At 42.9% G+C, this 14,927-nt stretch overlaps 1 long non-coding RNA gene across 3 annotated transcripts in view; it reads right to left on the bottom strand.

The window, feature by feature from the left end:
* LOC128350349 (uncharacterized) overlaps positions 1-14,927 on the bottom strand; it is a 159,879-nt gene that overhangs the window by 50,734 nt on the left and 94,218 nt on the right. For all 3 annotated transcript variants that reach the window (XR_008319280.1, XR_008319281.1, XR_008319279.1), the window contains one exon: positions 5,161-5,253. This is a non-coding gene — a long non-coding RNA (uncharacterized LOC128350349). The remainder of the gene's footprint in view (positions 1-5,160; positions 5,254-14,927) is intronic.

Below are 14,927 nucleotides of genomic sequence, written 5' to 3'. Positions count from 1 at the left end.
CACAACACTCAACAAACATACATACTACACCCACCCACATACAAAAACACAGGCACACATGACAAAACCACACAAGCATAAGTGTGAATACACTCCTGTACATTGGTGTTGTGTGTGTGTTTCTTATGTATGTGTGTGGGTTTGCATGTGGGTATGCATGTGTGTGTTTGCAAATAGGCGTATGTGCGTTTGGGTGCAATGTCACAAATTGTGCTTGCTCACAACTTGCCCCCCATGCACGCATGCCTTTCCTTGGTCTTTGAGGCCCGCTGTCAGATTCCCAGGGGATGAAGTGGTCTCCTAGCCCTTCTTGAACTCCAGAATGACTGGAGCAACCCCAAAAAGGTCAGCCTCAGGAACAGCCAGGGGAGGAGGTTAGCTTGTCAGCTGAGTCGTCCTCCTCCTGGCTTGCTGCTTTCAGCCAGTTCCCTCTCCTGGAGAACTCCTGGCTGCCATACTCAGAAGCAGCCCCTCCTCACCAGCTGCCTTGTCTCTAAATACCCCAGTGCAGAGCTGACAGGGCTTCAAGCCGACTTCCAGCCCCGCCCCCTTCCTGACCTTGCTTCCTGTTTCCTGCCACACCCAACCTAGCTGTCTCCCTAGAGCTGTTTCCTGCAGCTCTCCCTGCCTTGTCCTCTCAACCCCCACTGGGATCCAACCAGCCTGGGCCCTTCTCATCCCCCCTGCCCCTTAAAGGGGACAGAAGCCTCAGAGGAGGAATGCCACACCCTTCTCCAGCCTCCATAGGGCTGCCCAAGCAACCAGGTAACATGGCATCCGGACACCCACTCAAGATGGGGAGAATGGAGCACCTGGCACCAGCACAGATGCTCACATTACCTATCAAAGGCAAATTGTAAGAGAGCACATCTTGTTACATTGCACAACACGAGGCATGTCTGTTCAGGCATCAGCCTTAGGTTCTGATTTCCTAGCTTTGTGGAGCTTGAGCCAGATTGAGATAGCCTGAACTCTGGTCCTATAACCAGCAGAGCTTTTGACCATCCAGCAGAAGGTGTTGGTAGGCCTGCAAGTGAAGAGCAATGACAATGCAACCACCAGCAGGCATCACAGTCCAGTCAGATTAGTCTAAGGAACCACACAAATTAACTCTCCCCAAACAAACCTGGTGCGAGCTATTATTAATATCAAGGACATGCCATGCCTCGGAATATATCTGTGCCATGGAAAGAGATAACGGCATCTTTAAATTACTGGGTGAAATAGATAAAGAGCTGGAGAACTGCCAAGGTAAAAGTTGTAAAACTGGATTGATTTTTGCTACAGCTTGCTAAGGGCTCCCTAGAGCCAGGATGCAATGTTCAAATATAATAATTGATAGCCTGAAAAAAATATTTCTGATAAGCATGCCACTGTAACATGCTGCCCTGTCGGAGATGAAGCGGGCCTTTGTGTTGCAGCTAACCTGACTACCCAATGTGACCCAGATCTGCTGTTCACTTCCCTGATTACAGCTGCACAAACTCTCCTTACCAGAACACATCCCCTTCCCAGTTCTCCTTTTACTTCCCTCTGCTGCTTTCTCCAGCTGTAGAGAAAATGGGTCTGGGCTTCCAAAAAGGGCATTTGTTAAATGTTGTTGTGGGAAAGTAATTATCCAACAATCAGACATATACAGGGAATGGACGGGAAGGTTGGGGGTGGGGTGGGGGCTGCTTCCATTAACGCCACCCCAGCAGTCCCTAGGGGAAGCTACTCTGACCTCCTTGTCTGCCTTCGCTTAGGTGTGCTGCTGACCACCCTGTGCTGCAAATCTGTGTGTCTCCAAATTGCTTCAAGATTCAATTGGACACATTAAAGGGTTTTTTGGGGTTTGGGGTTTTTTTTTTTGGAGGAGGAAGGGTTTCTCTGAACATCCTTCATTTGCTTCTGAGAGGGGATAATTTATTAGCTCAAAGTAAATTAAAATCTCAGACCGGGTAAAGACTTTAAAGATTGCCTTAAATACATTTTACAGGGGTTCGGCTGAAATGTTCTTTATATTTAAGATTTAGCTAATGCAGTCCCTTTTAGTACATTGTTTCCTAAGGCTGCAATATTAAAGATTACAATTGCTTAAAAGAGCAGCTCTGCATTTTTATAGGAAAATGGTAAATTCCTACAGCTGACATTCCACGCAGCACGATGTTGATGGAGAGAGCTCGTGTCCTCACTGCTTTGTAGCTTTAAAACAGACACATGCACTGCTTGCGTAGATGGGGCATTCTGCTCCTTCAGAGCATTGCACAATTGCATTATTCAATTGCAATTGCATTATTCAAGAAAGAAGCATTGTGGTGTGCAATTGCTCTGAAGGAGCAGAAAACCCTGTCCACACAAGCGGCATGAGAGTGTGTTTTAAAGTCACGCAGAAACAAAAATGGGAGCTCTCTCCATCAGCATTGCACTGCATGGAGCGTCTGCCCTACATTTCTAGTAATGCACCTCTCTCTCTCTCTCTCTCTCTCTCTCTCTCTCTCTGTTCAGTACTTAGTATAAAAGTGGTGCTCGATGCAATTGCAAACTACAAAGGCTCATATGCTGACTAGTGGTGTCTCCTCTCCCTCTGCAGCCTCCAGCCTCCCTTGAAAATATGTCCTTGAGGGCTGGGGGACCTTCAGAGGCATATTTTCAGAGGCCTTTGGGGTAGCAGAGGGTTTGGCAAAAATCACTGTCCCCACCATGTGTGAGCAAAACATTGTACTGCATGCATTACACTAGTCACTAATCACTATGTAAGCCAAAATATATCCACTTGTGTGTGCATTTGCAGTTGTTGGTGGGGCTGTTGTGTCCTCATGTTTACAGGTTTAGAATGTTGCAAACCAGACATATCATCTCTGTTGGTTTAAATCTGACAGCAGCATTGTCTTGGAAATAACCACCTAGAGATGAGAGTTATTCATTCATTCATTCATTCATTCACAAGAATATTCTTGTATACCACCTCCTCCTCCTAAGACTCTAGGCAGTGAACAAAAACAATACCAATAACACTTTAAAAAAAGAATTAAAGGGCAAAAGCCTGGTAAAACAGGCAGGTCTTAAGAAGGGCTTTAAAAGCAACTAAGGAGGGGGCTGAACAAATCTGGGGAGGAAAAGAGTGTTCCAAAGAATACTGCAGGTGGAGAGTTGAGGCAGTCTATAAATCCCCTGTCATAAGGTGGCCTTAGGTAAGCTGCTCCCTCTTAGTCTCTCAGCTCCCCAGGAGCAATATGGGGATAATGTCCACTGGCCTTACAGAGCTGTTGTAAGGATTACAGGATTTTACATTTGAAGTGCTTTGAACTAAGCATTATTCTAATTTATTTCAGAATGTTTATAATTATTCTTATTATTCTTATTAATTTTATTGGCATGGGTCATTTCCACTATCATTTTGCTCATACTAGGCTTACCTAACAAAGAGAATAAGGTTGTTGTGGGTGGTGTGTGTAGCAGGCATACTCACCATCTCCCATTATAGTTAAAAAAAAAAAACTTCCTGCAAACCTTGAGACAGAGCTGGTTCCACATGACCCAACCCAACCCAAGCTAATCTAGCCATCATCACAAACATTGATGAAGAAAGGATGTCTAGCCACCTCAACTATGCATCCCACCCCCCACCTTTAAAATCTCCATCCCAGCCTTTTTGGCCAGTAAGGAACCTTCAAGACAGCTTATGCTGATGCCAGTACAATGTGTACTGCAAACAGTAAACTATGATTGATTGAATGATATCCCTAGTTCTCCATGCCTACATGATTACCCATCAATAACAACATCAAAACCCCTTGCTGTTTAGCCCACTGTCCTTATTTCTGTAAATCTTTCTAGGATGTGGGCTGGAGTAATCTGTGGGAAAGTATTCTTATATGCTTAAGGCTGCACAATGGCATTTACAGAAATCACTTTTCCTCCCCTGATCCCAGTGCTAGTTTGTGTTTGTTTGGGCATTTGCCCTGTGTGGGCATTTTCCATAGACACACTTACATTGTTCAATGCCATAAGTGTGATTGCACCCAATTCTGTGATCAGCAGACTGGGGCACCCCAGCCTGCTGATCATAGAAACAAAATCACACCTATGGTATTCACCTCTTCCGACAAATGCCCTAAGCATGAAGGGGCAGGACCCGCTTTGAACACTGTAAGCGTGTACACCTGGTTGTTTGGTGAATGCCTGAAAAGGACGTCTGTCTGCTTCCAAAATGGAACAGATTAAGCAGACAAGTTTGCTGGTGGAAGAAGGGTGAAAGGGAGATCGGGGTGCTGGAGCTAGTGCAGCAGAAGTGACAAGGAGAGGCCATCACTCAATGCAAAATCTATCATCACTGCTGCTCCCACAAATATACAAAACCAAGCAGCAGCTTTGGCATGCCTGGAAGGTGAGGCCAGCCTGATGAGGGAGAAGAGGGGTGAAGCCAGCTGCATCAGGGTTGGGCCTGTAGGCAAGGGCGGGCGGGGGGGGGGGAGACACATGGCGAGGATGACGAGCAGATGGCAGTAGCTAGATGGAGTCATATCTGTTCATGGGCTGCCTGCAGTTGCCGCCTGAGGCCACCATCAACTCACTTTGCCTCATGGGGGATCCACCTCTGCTTGATCTACAAGAGTGACATAGTTCTTCTTTAAGTATGTGTGACAGCTCCCTCCCTCCCTCCCTCCCTCCCTCCCTCCCTCTCTCTCTCTCTCTCTCTCTATATATATATATATACACACACACACACCCTTCCTGAAAGATATGAAATAGATTGTACGGAAAGAAGCAGGGAGTTTCATTTTCCATCCTGCAACATCTCTGTTTTTGATATGACTGATAGAGAAGCAATAACACATTCTTAGAGAAAGCTGCACTCATAAATCAAGCCATGCTTCTGTCCAGAATGTGATCACTAGGAAAAGGATGCGATATTGGTGACGCCTTTTTGAAATTGTTGGGGGATCATACTTGTGTTTCTATGCCCAATGATTACTTTACAGGAAAATTAAAATTACTCTTTTTTTAAGGTAGTGAAAAATACCAAGTAATCAAGCAAAGATTATTTGCATTGGTTAATAACTCATTATGGTAAGACAGACTTCAAGGAGATAGCAAGTTCAGTTTGCAAGCCTTATTAAATAATAATCTCGTAAACATTTTTTCCAATCTACATTTCTTTTAAGAAACTCTAAATACCTGAGACTGGTTATTCAGGCCACCTTATCTTCATAGATCTTCATTGACCAAAGCTTCAGCGTGAAGGACAAGAGGACCTGCCCTGGGAGCAGTCTGGACAGGAACACAAAATTGGCATACAAGATCATGTAATAATACGAGAATGTATAAAACAATATTAAATTATATAATGTTCTCAGTTGTGGAATAATTATAAAGGTTGTTCACATGACCATTCTGGAGTGGGGTGGGGTGGGGAATGCAGGACACAACCTACTTTCCCCCTATGATCCTCACTGCTTGGGATTATTCCTGCCGTATGCCCACACAACCAGCATACAAGCGGTGCATTGGGGATTTCTCCACTGCTAGGCACTCCTGTTGCCTGGCCCTATGGATGCTTGGGCTTGCATACCCTTCTACCTCACTTTTAGTAAAATACCCAGGCTACACAGTTGCAGAGCATTGGGATCGGGACCAGTCCCAGTGCATCACACTACATGGGTGGAGCTGTGTAAGCCTGGGCAAGGCTGGTTGTGTGAACAGCCTTATGCAATTCGAATACTAGAAGAATACAATTAAAACACTAGAAGAAAAGTCAGGCATTGACTTGCCCAGAGGTTCGTGAAGGCAGCTTGCCAGGCAAAGTGGCACTTTGCTTATTCTCATTAGCTTTTGTGCCTATAAAAACCCTGCTAATTGAGCAAAGAGGCACCTTTTAAAAGTGGTGATTCTCTTTATTTAGCAGGGGGAGAGAAAGTGGCCCTATCCATCCCCAACACAGCATCCCTCCAGTGGCTGTTGCTAGTATCTATCGTGTTTCTTTTTTAGCTTGTGAGTCCTTTGGGGACAGGAAGCCATTTTTGTTTGTTTGTTTGTTTGTTTGTTTGTAAACTGCTTTGGGGACTTTATGTTGAAAAGCAGTATATAAATGTCATATGTTTAAATACATTCATACATACATACATACATACAGGGGGCAATGAAGGAGCTGCCATGGAATGGTTATGGAGTCTACATTTATCCCAATTCCTTTTTCCAATATGAAGGAGAATGGAAACAAGGGGGAAAACACGGTCGGTTCACAATAAATCTGAAGTAATGCAAGACTTGATCATGGATGAAGGAGCTGACTTGGAAGACCCTCAAGACTTTCCTGTTCTCACAAGTTTTTAATTAGAATTTTAATAATTTTAATAATTTGTTTTATATTGTTTTTATCATGTTTTATGTATTTTAACCTGTGATTTTAATGTTGGGATTTGTACACCGCCTAGAGATTTACATATCCGCAACTTACATATCCACAACTTACATCCGCATATATCCGCATATCCGCAACTTACATCCGCAATTTACATAACCGCAACTGGTGAGCCCCGCATGTTCCCTTGGAGTGTGTCATGAAAACCTGGTCAATCCCAGTTAAATCATTGCATTTAACCAGCAGTTAACCAGGATAGATAACCAGGATCAGAAAGCAGCCTATGGATACTAGGGAAAATATACATATACTGTATTCAAATTTATATATATATATATATATATATATATATATATATATATATATATATAAACTTGTTGCCATGGCTCATTAGTTAGTTTAATTTTTGTGGTTTCCAAAGCTGTGTCATTTTCCACCCATGGCTTCCAGACATACTACTGCAGCAGTACGTTATTTCCACTCCTTTTAGTAAACTTTAAATTTGAGCTTATTAGAGCCACAAGTTCCAGACTATGGGAGACCATGTAATACTCAAATGCCAAAGGGATAAGTGGAATGTTAACATTAAAATGTCTTTTGTCGGAAGTTTTCAGATGGTTATGAATGAGTAATAAATGTTAAATATGAGGTGGTTCTTCCAGTGTATGCTATTTCATCTGCATTTTAATGTCTTGATAGTTGGATGGGTGGTTTTTTAAAGTGGCAGAATATTCACACACAAATACGAAAACATCTTTTAAACAATGTTTCCAACATCTGAAAAGATCCATCCAGTAAACCAGAGCTTCACAAAGAATGCAGCCTGTAGTGCTGCTTCCATAATTTTCACACACACACACACCCAGCATAAAGAAATGTATGTGCAAATGTGTGCTGTATGTGCAATTGCCTGGACTGAGATGCAGGATCCAGGAGCTGAGTTTGAGCATAACTACTTCAATGAGACTGGACAGATAGTAGAATGGCAACAGACAGCAGAATGAGGACTGAATCTAGCTCTCTGCTCATCTAGCTGTCCCTCTCTGAGGTTGATATTACTTAAATCTTCTTGATATTTGTTTGGGGCAAATGGATAACTTATAAGGGCATTATTTATTTATTTATTTACTTACTTACTTACTTTATATACTGCCCTATACAAAAAGTAATATTAACATAATTAAAACAATTTAAAATACAATAAAAACTCAAGAAACTGAAACTAAAATTATAAACTAAAAGTCTGACTAAACAGGTTCATTTAGGGTTCCTTCTTAAAAACATTCAGAGAAGGGACAACTCTAATTTCATTAGGAAGCGAGTTCCAGAGTCCTGGGGAAACTCTAGGAAAGGCCTGGTTTCAAGTTGCCACCAATTGAGCTGGTGGCAACCTCAACCGGTGGCTGGTGGCAACCTGCCCAGATGATCTTGAGAGGTGGTGGGATTGACGAAGAAGAAGGCGTTCTCTTAAATACCTTAGACTGACGCCACTAAGAATTTTATAGGTAACGATCAGCACTTTGTATTTTGCCCAGAAACCAGCCAGTGTAGTTCTTTCAAAGTGGGTGTAATATGATCTCTTCAGGCAGCCCCAGAGACCAACCTGGCTGTTGCCTTCTGTACTAACTGCAGTTTCTGAACTACATACAAAGGCAGCACAACACAGAGTGCATTGCAGTAGTCACGCCTGGATGTTACCAGCATATGCACCACTGTTTTAAGGTCATTTATCTCCAGAAATGGACATAGCTGGCAAATCAGCCAAAGCTGATAGAAAGCACTCCTGGCCACTACCTCAACCTAAGAAATCAGGGAGAGGTTTGGTTCGAGAAGTACTCCCAGACTACATACCTGCTCTTTTGGGTGAGTGCAACCCTGTCCAGAACAGGCAGACCTAAACCACTTCCTAAGTCTCCACCTCCCATAATGAGTACCTCTGTCTTGCTTGGATTCAGCTTAAATTTGTGCTCCTTCATCCAGCCCATTACTGCCTCAAGGCAGGCATTTAGGGAAGATAGGCCATTTCCTGATGAAATTGACATGGAGAAATAGATTTGGGTGTCATCAGCATACTGATAACACCCTGCACCAAATCCCCTGATGATCTCTCCCAGTGGTTTCATATAGGTGTTAAAAAGCATTGGAGTCAGTATGGAGCCTTGTGGGACTCCATACAGGAGCTCTTGTTTTGAAGAACAACAGTCTCCAAGTGACATCATATGGAGGTAGGAGCAGAACCACTGCAGAGCCGTGCTTCCCACTCCCAACTCCTTTAGGTGTCCCAGAAGGATACCATGGTTGGTGGTATAAAAAGCCACCAAGAGATCCAAAAGGTTCAACAGTCACACTCCCCTTTTCAATTCCTAATTGGATATCATCCAACAGGCCAACCAAGGCCCTCTTAGCCCCATAGCCTTCCTGAAAGCCAGTGTGAAATGGGTCCAGATAATCCACTTCCTCCAAGACAGCTTGGAGCTGACACCACCACCCTCTCAATCACCTTGCCCAACCATGGGAGGCTGGAGACGGGCTTATAATATTAAGTCATGTTAAAGTGAGAGTGCATTAAGATGACTTGGTTGAACTTATCAGAAGTAGAATAAAGTGTCCACTAGATGCCTCTGAGATGAAGGATGAGCTCCTGCTGTTACTCTCCTGCAATTGATATGGAGAGGCATCCTGCCTCTGTCTGAGCCTAGAGTTAGCCTATATTCATCCAGACTAGTAGCCTTTGATATTTTGCCTTCCACGAATCTATCTAGGTCCCTTTTAAAGTCATCCAAGCCGGTGACTATCAGCATATCCTGTGGCAAAGAATTCCATACATTAATTACGTGCTGTATGAAAGAGTACTTCCTTTTGTCAGTCCTAAATTTTCTGTTAATCAGTTTCATTGGATGACCTCTGCTTCTAGTGTTGTTAGAGAGGGAAGAAGTGTTTATTTGGTTCATCCATATGTTGTCAGTCCTGATTCATTTTCTTTTTTATCTGGTTGTGTCCTAGGTCCATTTAAAAGTCCAGAAATTGTTGCTTCCTAAATCAGTACTCCATCTCCAACTGTCTGTCCTCAGCATTTCTGTGTTTTTTAGATTGTCATGGTGTGTGTTCTGTTAAAAGTCATAGATTCTTTGCCTCATTATAATGGAAGCTGTAAAAGAAGTACCACGGAATATTGTCTAGGGATTTCCCCATATTGTCGATAACAATAAATAGATTTTAAGTGGAAGGTAAGATTTGACTAACTGAAGCTTATGGAAATATAGACGTTGAAGAAAATGGGTCATTGGTGTTTGGAGACCAAATATTTTTCCACCTAAGATGCTCATCTTAGTGAGCATCTTAATGACTACTTGTCTGAGTGTTAGAATAAACCAGAAAATATGTCAGTTCATTATTACATAGAATTAAAGCTAAAGATAATGTGATGGATAAATATGACTGATTTTATGATATTTTCCAAGAACAATGGTTGCAATTCATGTACCAAATGTTCTGGAGTTTCTCCTCATATTCTTAGGAAAGGGAAGTAATTCTCCTTTCCCAGAGATGACCCTGATATGAGAAACTCAAGCACACGGTGTCCAGAGGTTAGTAGGCATTCCCATGCAAGTCTTCAACCCAATCTGTAGAATGTGAGCAGCAGTTCAGTTCAAATTACTGCCAGGGTCTTTACCACCATCACAACATCCGGTATAACACTATGGACTCAGTGGTACTTACAATTCATGAAGAAGGTTTTGCTAAACTTAGAACCTTGGTCACCTTAAGCAAGTGCCATCTGATTACTGTACTGGTTACATTTGCAGCTACTTCAAAATGCTTCAGAAAACAATACATTGCTTCGGGTGTCTATCCCCATTTTTAACATGGGGTGTAGCTGAGATCCCTGAGGTGAACATGGATGAAGGCGAAGGAGAGGATAAAGCAACAGTAGCAGCTGCCATACTCATCCACACTGCTTTAAACAGAGCTTTTATTATATGAGATGCCAGAAAGAAACTCCTGGGGAAGGGAGGGTAAACCTGATACTGCTGTTGCCAGTGGGAATACTTCATTTTCTTTTCTTCCGTACTTGATGTTAATAATGAAGCGCAGTACAGCTTCGGCAATTTGCAGAAATAGCAAGTTATGTAATTCTTCCATGTAATAGCTGCAGACTGGAAAGAATTGGCCTCAAACTGTCTGAAGGAGAGAAGCTTCCATATTAAATGTTTTAATTGCAGGGTAATATTTTTATGCCTTGATTTTTTTCAAAAGAAAATCCAGCCCATTTAATTTGCTGTATTAATTACATACATTTGTTCCCTGGTATTCTTAATTAGGTCAATTTTAAATTTTAATGGCATAATTTTATAACTTTAGTTGTGGTGAGAGAAAGTTTTGAAATCCAGTATATTCTTATGGTTAATGATGAGGCCACTGCATATCATTGCACAGAAACACAATATTATGCCATGGAAGATTCAAAGAGGCTGCGGGTGCAATCCAGAGGAAGCCAAGCAAGCCAAAATGCAGATTTAAGCATGCCATTCCCATTGAAATTAATGGGATTCAGACATGCTTAATTTCTTCAGAATGCATCTATTGACACCAATCAACTGATCTGCCAGGAATTCAATCATGATACAGAACAGAGTGTTTTCCATTTGCTCGCATCCCAATACATATGCATATCAGAGGGAAAATCAGACTAAACAAATAGCAAAAAGCCAATAGACCCTAAAGATACCCATGAGTTACAAGAATTGTTTGCGGGTAGGGCGCAATCAAGCCCATTTCACTTTAAACAAAAGCTCTATTGGCACAGAATGTACAAAGGTATATGGTCTTGATTAGTCTTAAAATTTCATCCTGTGCAAAACAGAATGCCAGATCTATATGCTTTGTAAAGACCCAATAGCACAAAAGGCTCTTTAGGGATAATCTGCTGACTCCTTAACTAGCAGGGCTAGCCTAATCCAATAGGCAGTGCAGATAGCTGCCTGGGGAATGAAAATTGCAGGGGCTCCAGATTAATTGGGCAAATCCTTGAAAAGAAATGGAAGCCCTACTAGAGTCTTGGAGCAATGTGGTCCGAAATGTGGCCCTTTTGCTGACTGCAACCGCCTTTCATTCACTCCTTACTAATGAATATGTGGACATTCCTTTCTTTCTGTTCATTGGACAAATCATTTCCCTTTATTCCAGGCCTGGCATCAACAAATGATATCTTTGGGCAGGTGCCAAGAGCCCAGTGCCCAGCAACAACTCACTGCTGATACCTGGGCTCCCTTTCTTTCTCCCTTTAAAGCCTTCCTGGAGATGAACAGCAGTGAAAGCTCAAGGACGCAGCTTAATAGCATGCATGCCATGCCATCTAAATCCCACCCCCCAATGCCCAGGATGGGGGGCTAATTCAGCAGTCTAGAGCAGCACTAGATCAGGGCCTTGTGCTGGGCAGGGGAGGGGGGATTCAAAATGGCACACATGCGCTCCAGCTGAGTCCTGGTGCTTTAGCTGCTCAGTGCTTGAGGAGGGAGGAGGAAAGATGATAGCAAGAGCACCAAGACTTGGCCAGAGCATATACACCAGTGCCCATTTTTCTCTTCCTCTTGGTCTTCCTGGAAGTTTGCCAAGCTCACCACCTTGCCTTCCTTTTTTTTTTGCCATTGCAGTTTCCATCTACCCTGAACAGGAACATAGGAAGCTGTCATCTACTGAGTCAGATCTGTCTAGCTCAGTATTGTCTACCCAGACTGGCTGTGGCTCTCCAGGATTTCAGGCAGCAGTCTTTCCCAGCCCAACCTGGAGTTGCCAGGGATTGAGCCTGGGGCCTTCTTTAGGCTAAGCAGATGCTCTGCCACCGAGCTACAGTCCAATCATTCTGCTTATCTTGCCATTACGACCACTAGTCTCACTGCCACTTGGTAAGCCCACATGGGAATTCCCAAAGTAGGAGGGGCTAATTGGAGGGCTTTGCCCAGGGCCCCCTCAAACCTATAACCAGCCCCACTTCCACTCTATCACTTGTAATAAGGATTAGGGGCTTGTAAACAGGAAACTGTCCATCACACTGCTTGCAATATAGTGCAGGCACTGTGTGCCTGCATTAGAGGTAGTGGATTTATTTGCACAGAAGAGCAAAATGGCTTGAATTAGCCCTGAGTGCCAGTCCTATTAAACTGAAGATTTCTTCCACATGTCTGAAATCAGCATTAGGTCTTTATCACTAGCTGCCCTGAGGTTCGTAAAACATAGTGGCTGACATCCAGAGCAAGGAAGTACCGATGAAACAAAGAAGCAGATAAACAACACTTCCAGACTAGCTACACTAGTGCACTGGGAAAGGGGCAATTTTTGATTTTCTTCCCTTCCTCAGGAAGTCCTCTAGGTCACCCCAAAATATGTCCCTGAAGGTTACACATCTCTCAGTGTCATATTTTCAAGTGGCTCAGAGGGCTTCTTGGGGAAGGGGAGGTTGTCAAAAATTGCCCCTTCCCCAGTGGACTGGTGCAGTTAGTCTGGAAGTGCTGTTAGTCTGGTTCTCTTGCTGCACTGATGTTTCCTTCTTCTTGATATCACTCGCTGTGGACAAAGTCTCTCCCCCACCACACACACTCTGCAAGGTTGTACTATTTGTGTTCTGTACATGTAGCATGGTTGCACATCAGCACACATCTAATGGGCAACCAAGCCATAGATTTGTGCTAATGGGAAAAAGCCATGATAACCCCCCCCCCAAACCTTAGACATTACATTGGGTAAATGTGATCTATAGCTTCCACTTTGTTTCTTTATTGATGCTTGATTCTAAAATGATTTTATTTTCCTGATAGTAATGAAGCCCCACCCCCCCAGTCCAACTTACATAAATAAGCCTTATTATTCAGCCATGTGAGTGGGTGTTTACTTTTCTGTGTCCTACCATTATAGAGCATGAAAATTATATTCCTTGTAAAATTGATACAATTTGTCCTATCAGTATGACATTTGGCATGGGTGATCTCCTTGGTGAGTTGTTCAAACTTTCCTAATTTCAGCATAACTGGGGGTGGGGGCGGGGAATGGCTGTGTTTCCACAGAGTGAAAGCATGAGCTGGTGTGTGTCTGTGTGTGTGTGTGTGTATTTTACCGCTTCTGACCCTTTTTCTTTTTCTTTTTTCTTTGTCAGAACGCAACATACAATGAATTTATCTTTTTGGAGGGTGAAATGAGTTTGATAATCTACAAGTTCCACTTGTGTGTCCTTTCCATTGGCTTGGGGAAATGAAAACTAGTTTAGTTTTAAACTTTGGAAGTCAAATTGTTTCCAATTTACTCTTTCCCAATGGAGAAAGAAGTATAGGGAGATAATGTATGCTGTGCAGCTCATTTGTAGTCACTGAAACTAGAACAGGGAGGACAGTGCAAAAGGAGGAAGTGCTGCTGGGAGGTTCACATGACTCTTGTCACAGAATTTACCATTGTTATCACACTTCTGCATGATGAGGCAGGGAGAGATAGTGGAAGAGGTCATAGTGCTAACTTTGCCAAGTTAGCAACCCCTGCTAACTTGGCAAAGAGGTACCTTTTAACGTGGTGATTCTCTTTATATAGCAGGGGGAGAGTAACTGGCCCTATCCACCCCCAGCACAGTACCTCCAGTGACTGTTGCTGGTGTCTATCTTATGTTTCTTTTAGATTGTGAGCCTTTTGGGGACAGGGAGCCATCGTATTTATTTATTATTTCTCTGTGTAAACCACCCTGAGCCATTTTTGGAAGGGCGGTATAGAAATTGAATAAATAATAATAACAATAACAACAACAACAACAACAACAACAACAACAGATTATTACAGTACAGTGTACTACAGTGTACAGATCTATCCATGTGTACACTGTTCACAGATTGGACTACATTGAACGTAACATATAAATAGGACCTCTCTTCTCCATACCCTCACACCGCTCTCTCACACATGCACACATGCGTACACATGCACACACACCCTGACTGAAATGGTGGGACTGTTGCTGCCACTGCACCACCAGCAGCAACAGTCCCACCATTTCAGTCAGGGTGTGTGTGTGTGAGTACGTGTGTGTGCATGCGTGACAGAGAGGTGTGAGGGTATGGAGAAGAGAGGTCCTATTTATATGTTACGTTCAATGCAGTCCAATCTGTGAACAGTGTACGCATGGATAGATCTGTACACATGTACAATTATTCACACATTATGTTCAATGCACATATACAAATATACAGCAGTATATTTATGATCTGTACCCTGCATTTGAAGGCCTGTTCCCAGGTTGTCTTTTAAAATGAATGCAGGTACAATCGGTCATGCACAAAGATGTATGAGTATACAAGCACCTCTGTGCACATACAACTTAATTTCTGAATAGGACATGAGAAAGAAAGAGCAATGTGTGCATGTGTTGTGCGTACACATGTGAGTGTGGTGAATAGCAATGGGCAAAGTCCTATTGGCTCAGTTTGGAACTGGATTCAGTAAACAGAGCTGTTTGTTAAGCAGTCAGCTACAGAGGGAAGGGGAAATAGATGAAAATTGCTCCTCCCCTACAGTATGTGCCATGTTTTTGATGTACCAGTGTTTTATT

Source organism: Hemicordylus capensis, chromosome 3 (assembly GCF_027244095.1).
Source record: "Hemicordylus capensis ecotype Gifberg chromosome 3, rHemCap1.1.pri, whole genome shotgun sequence".
NCBI lineage: Eukaryota > Metazoa > Chordata > Lepidosauria > Squamata > Cordylidae > Hemicordylus > Hemicordylus capensis.
This window is presented reverse-complemented; position numbering and strand designations above follow the sequence as displayed.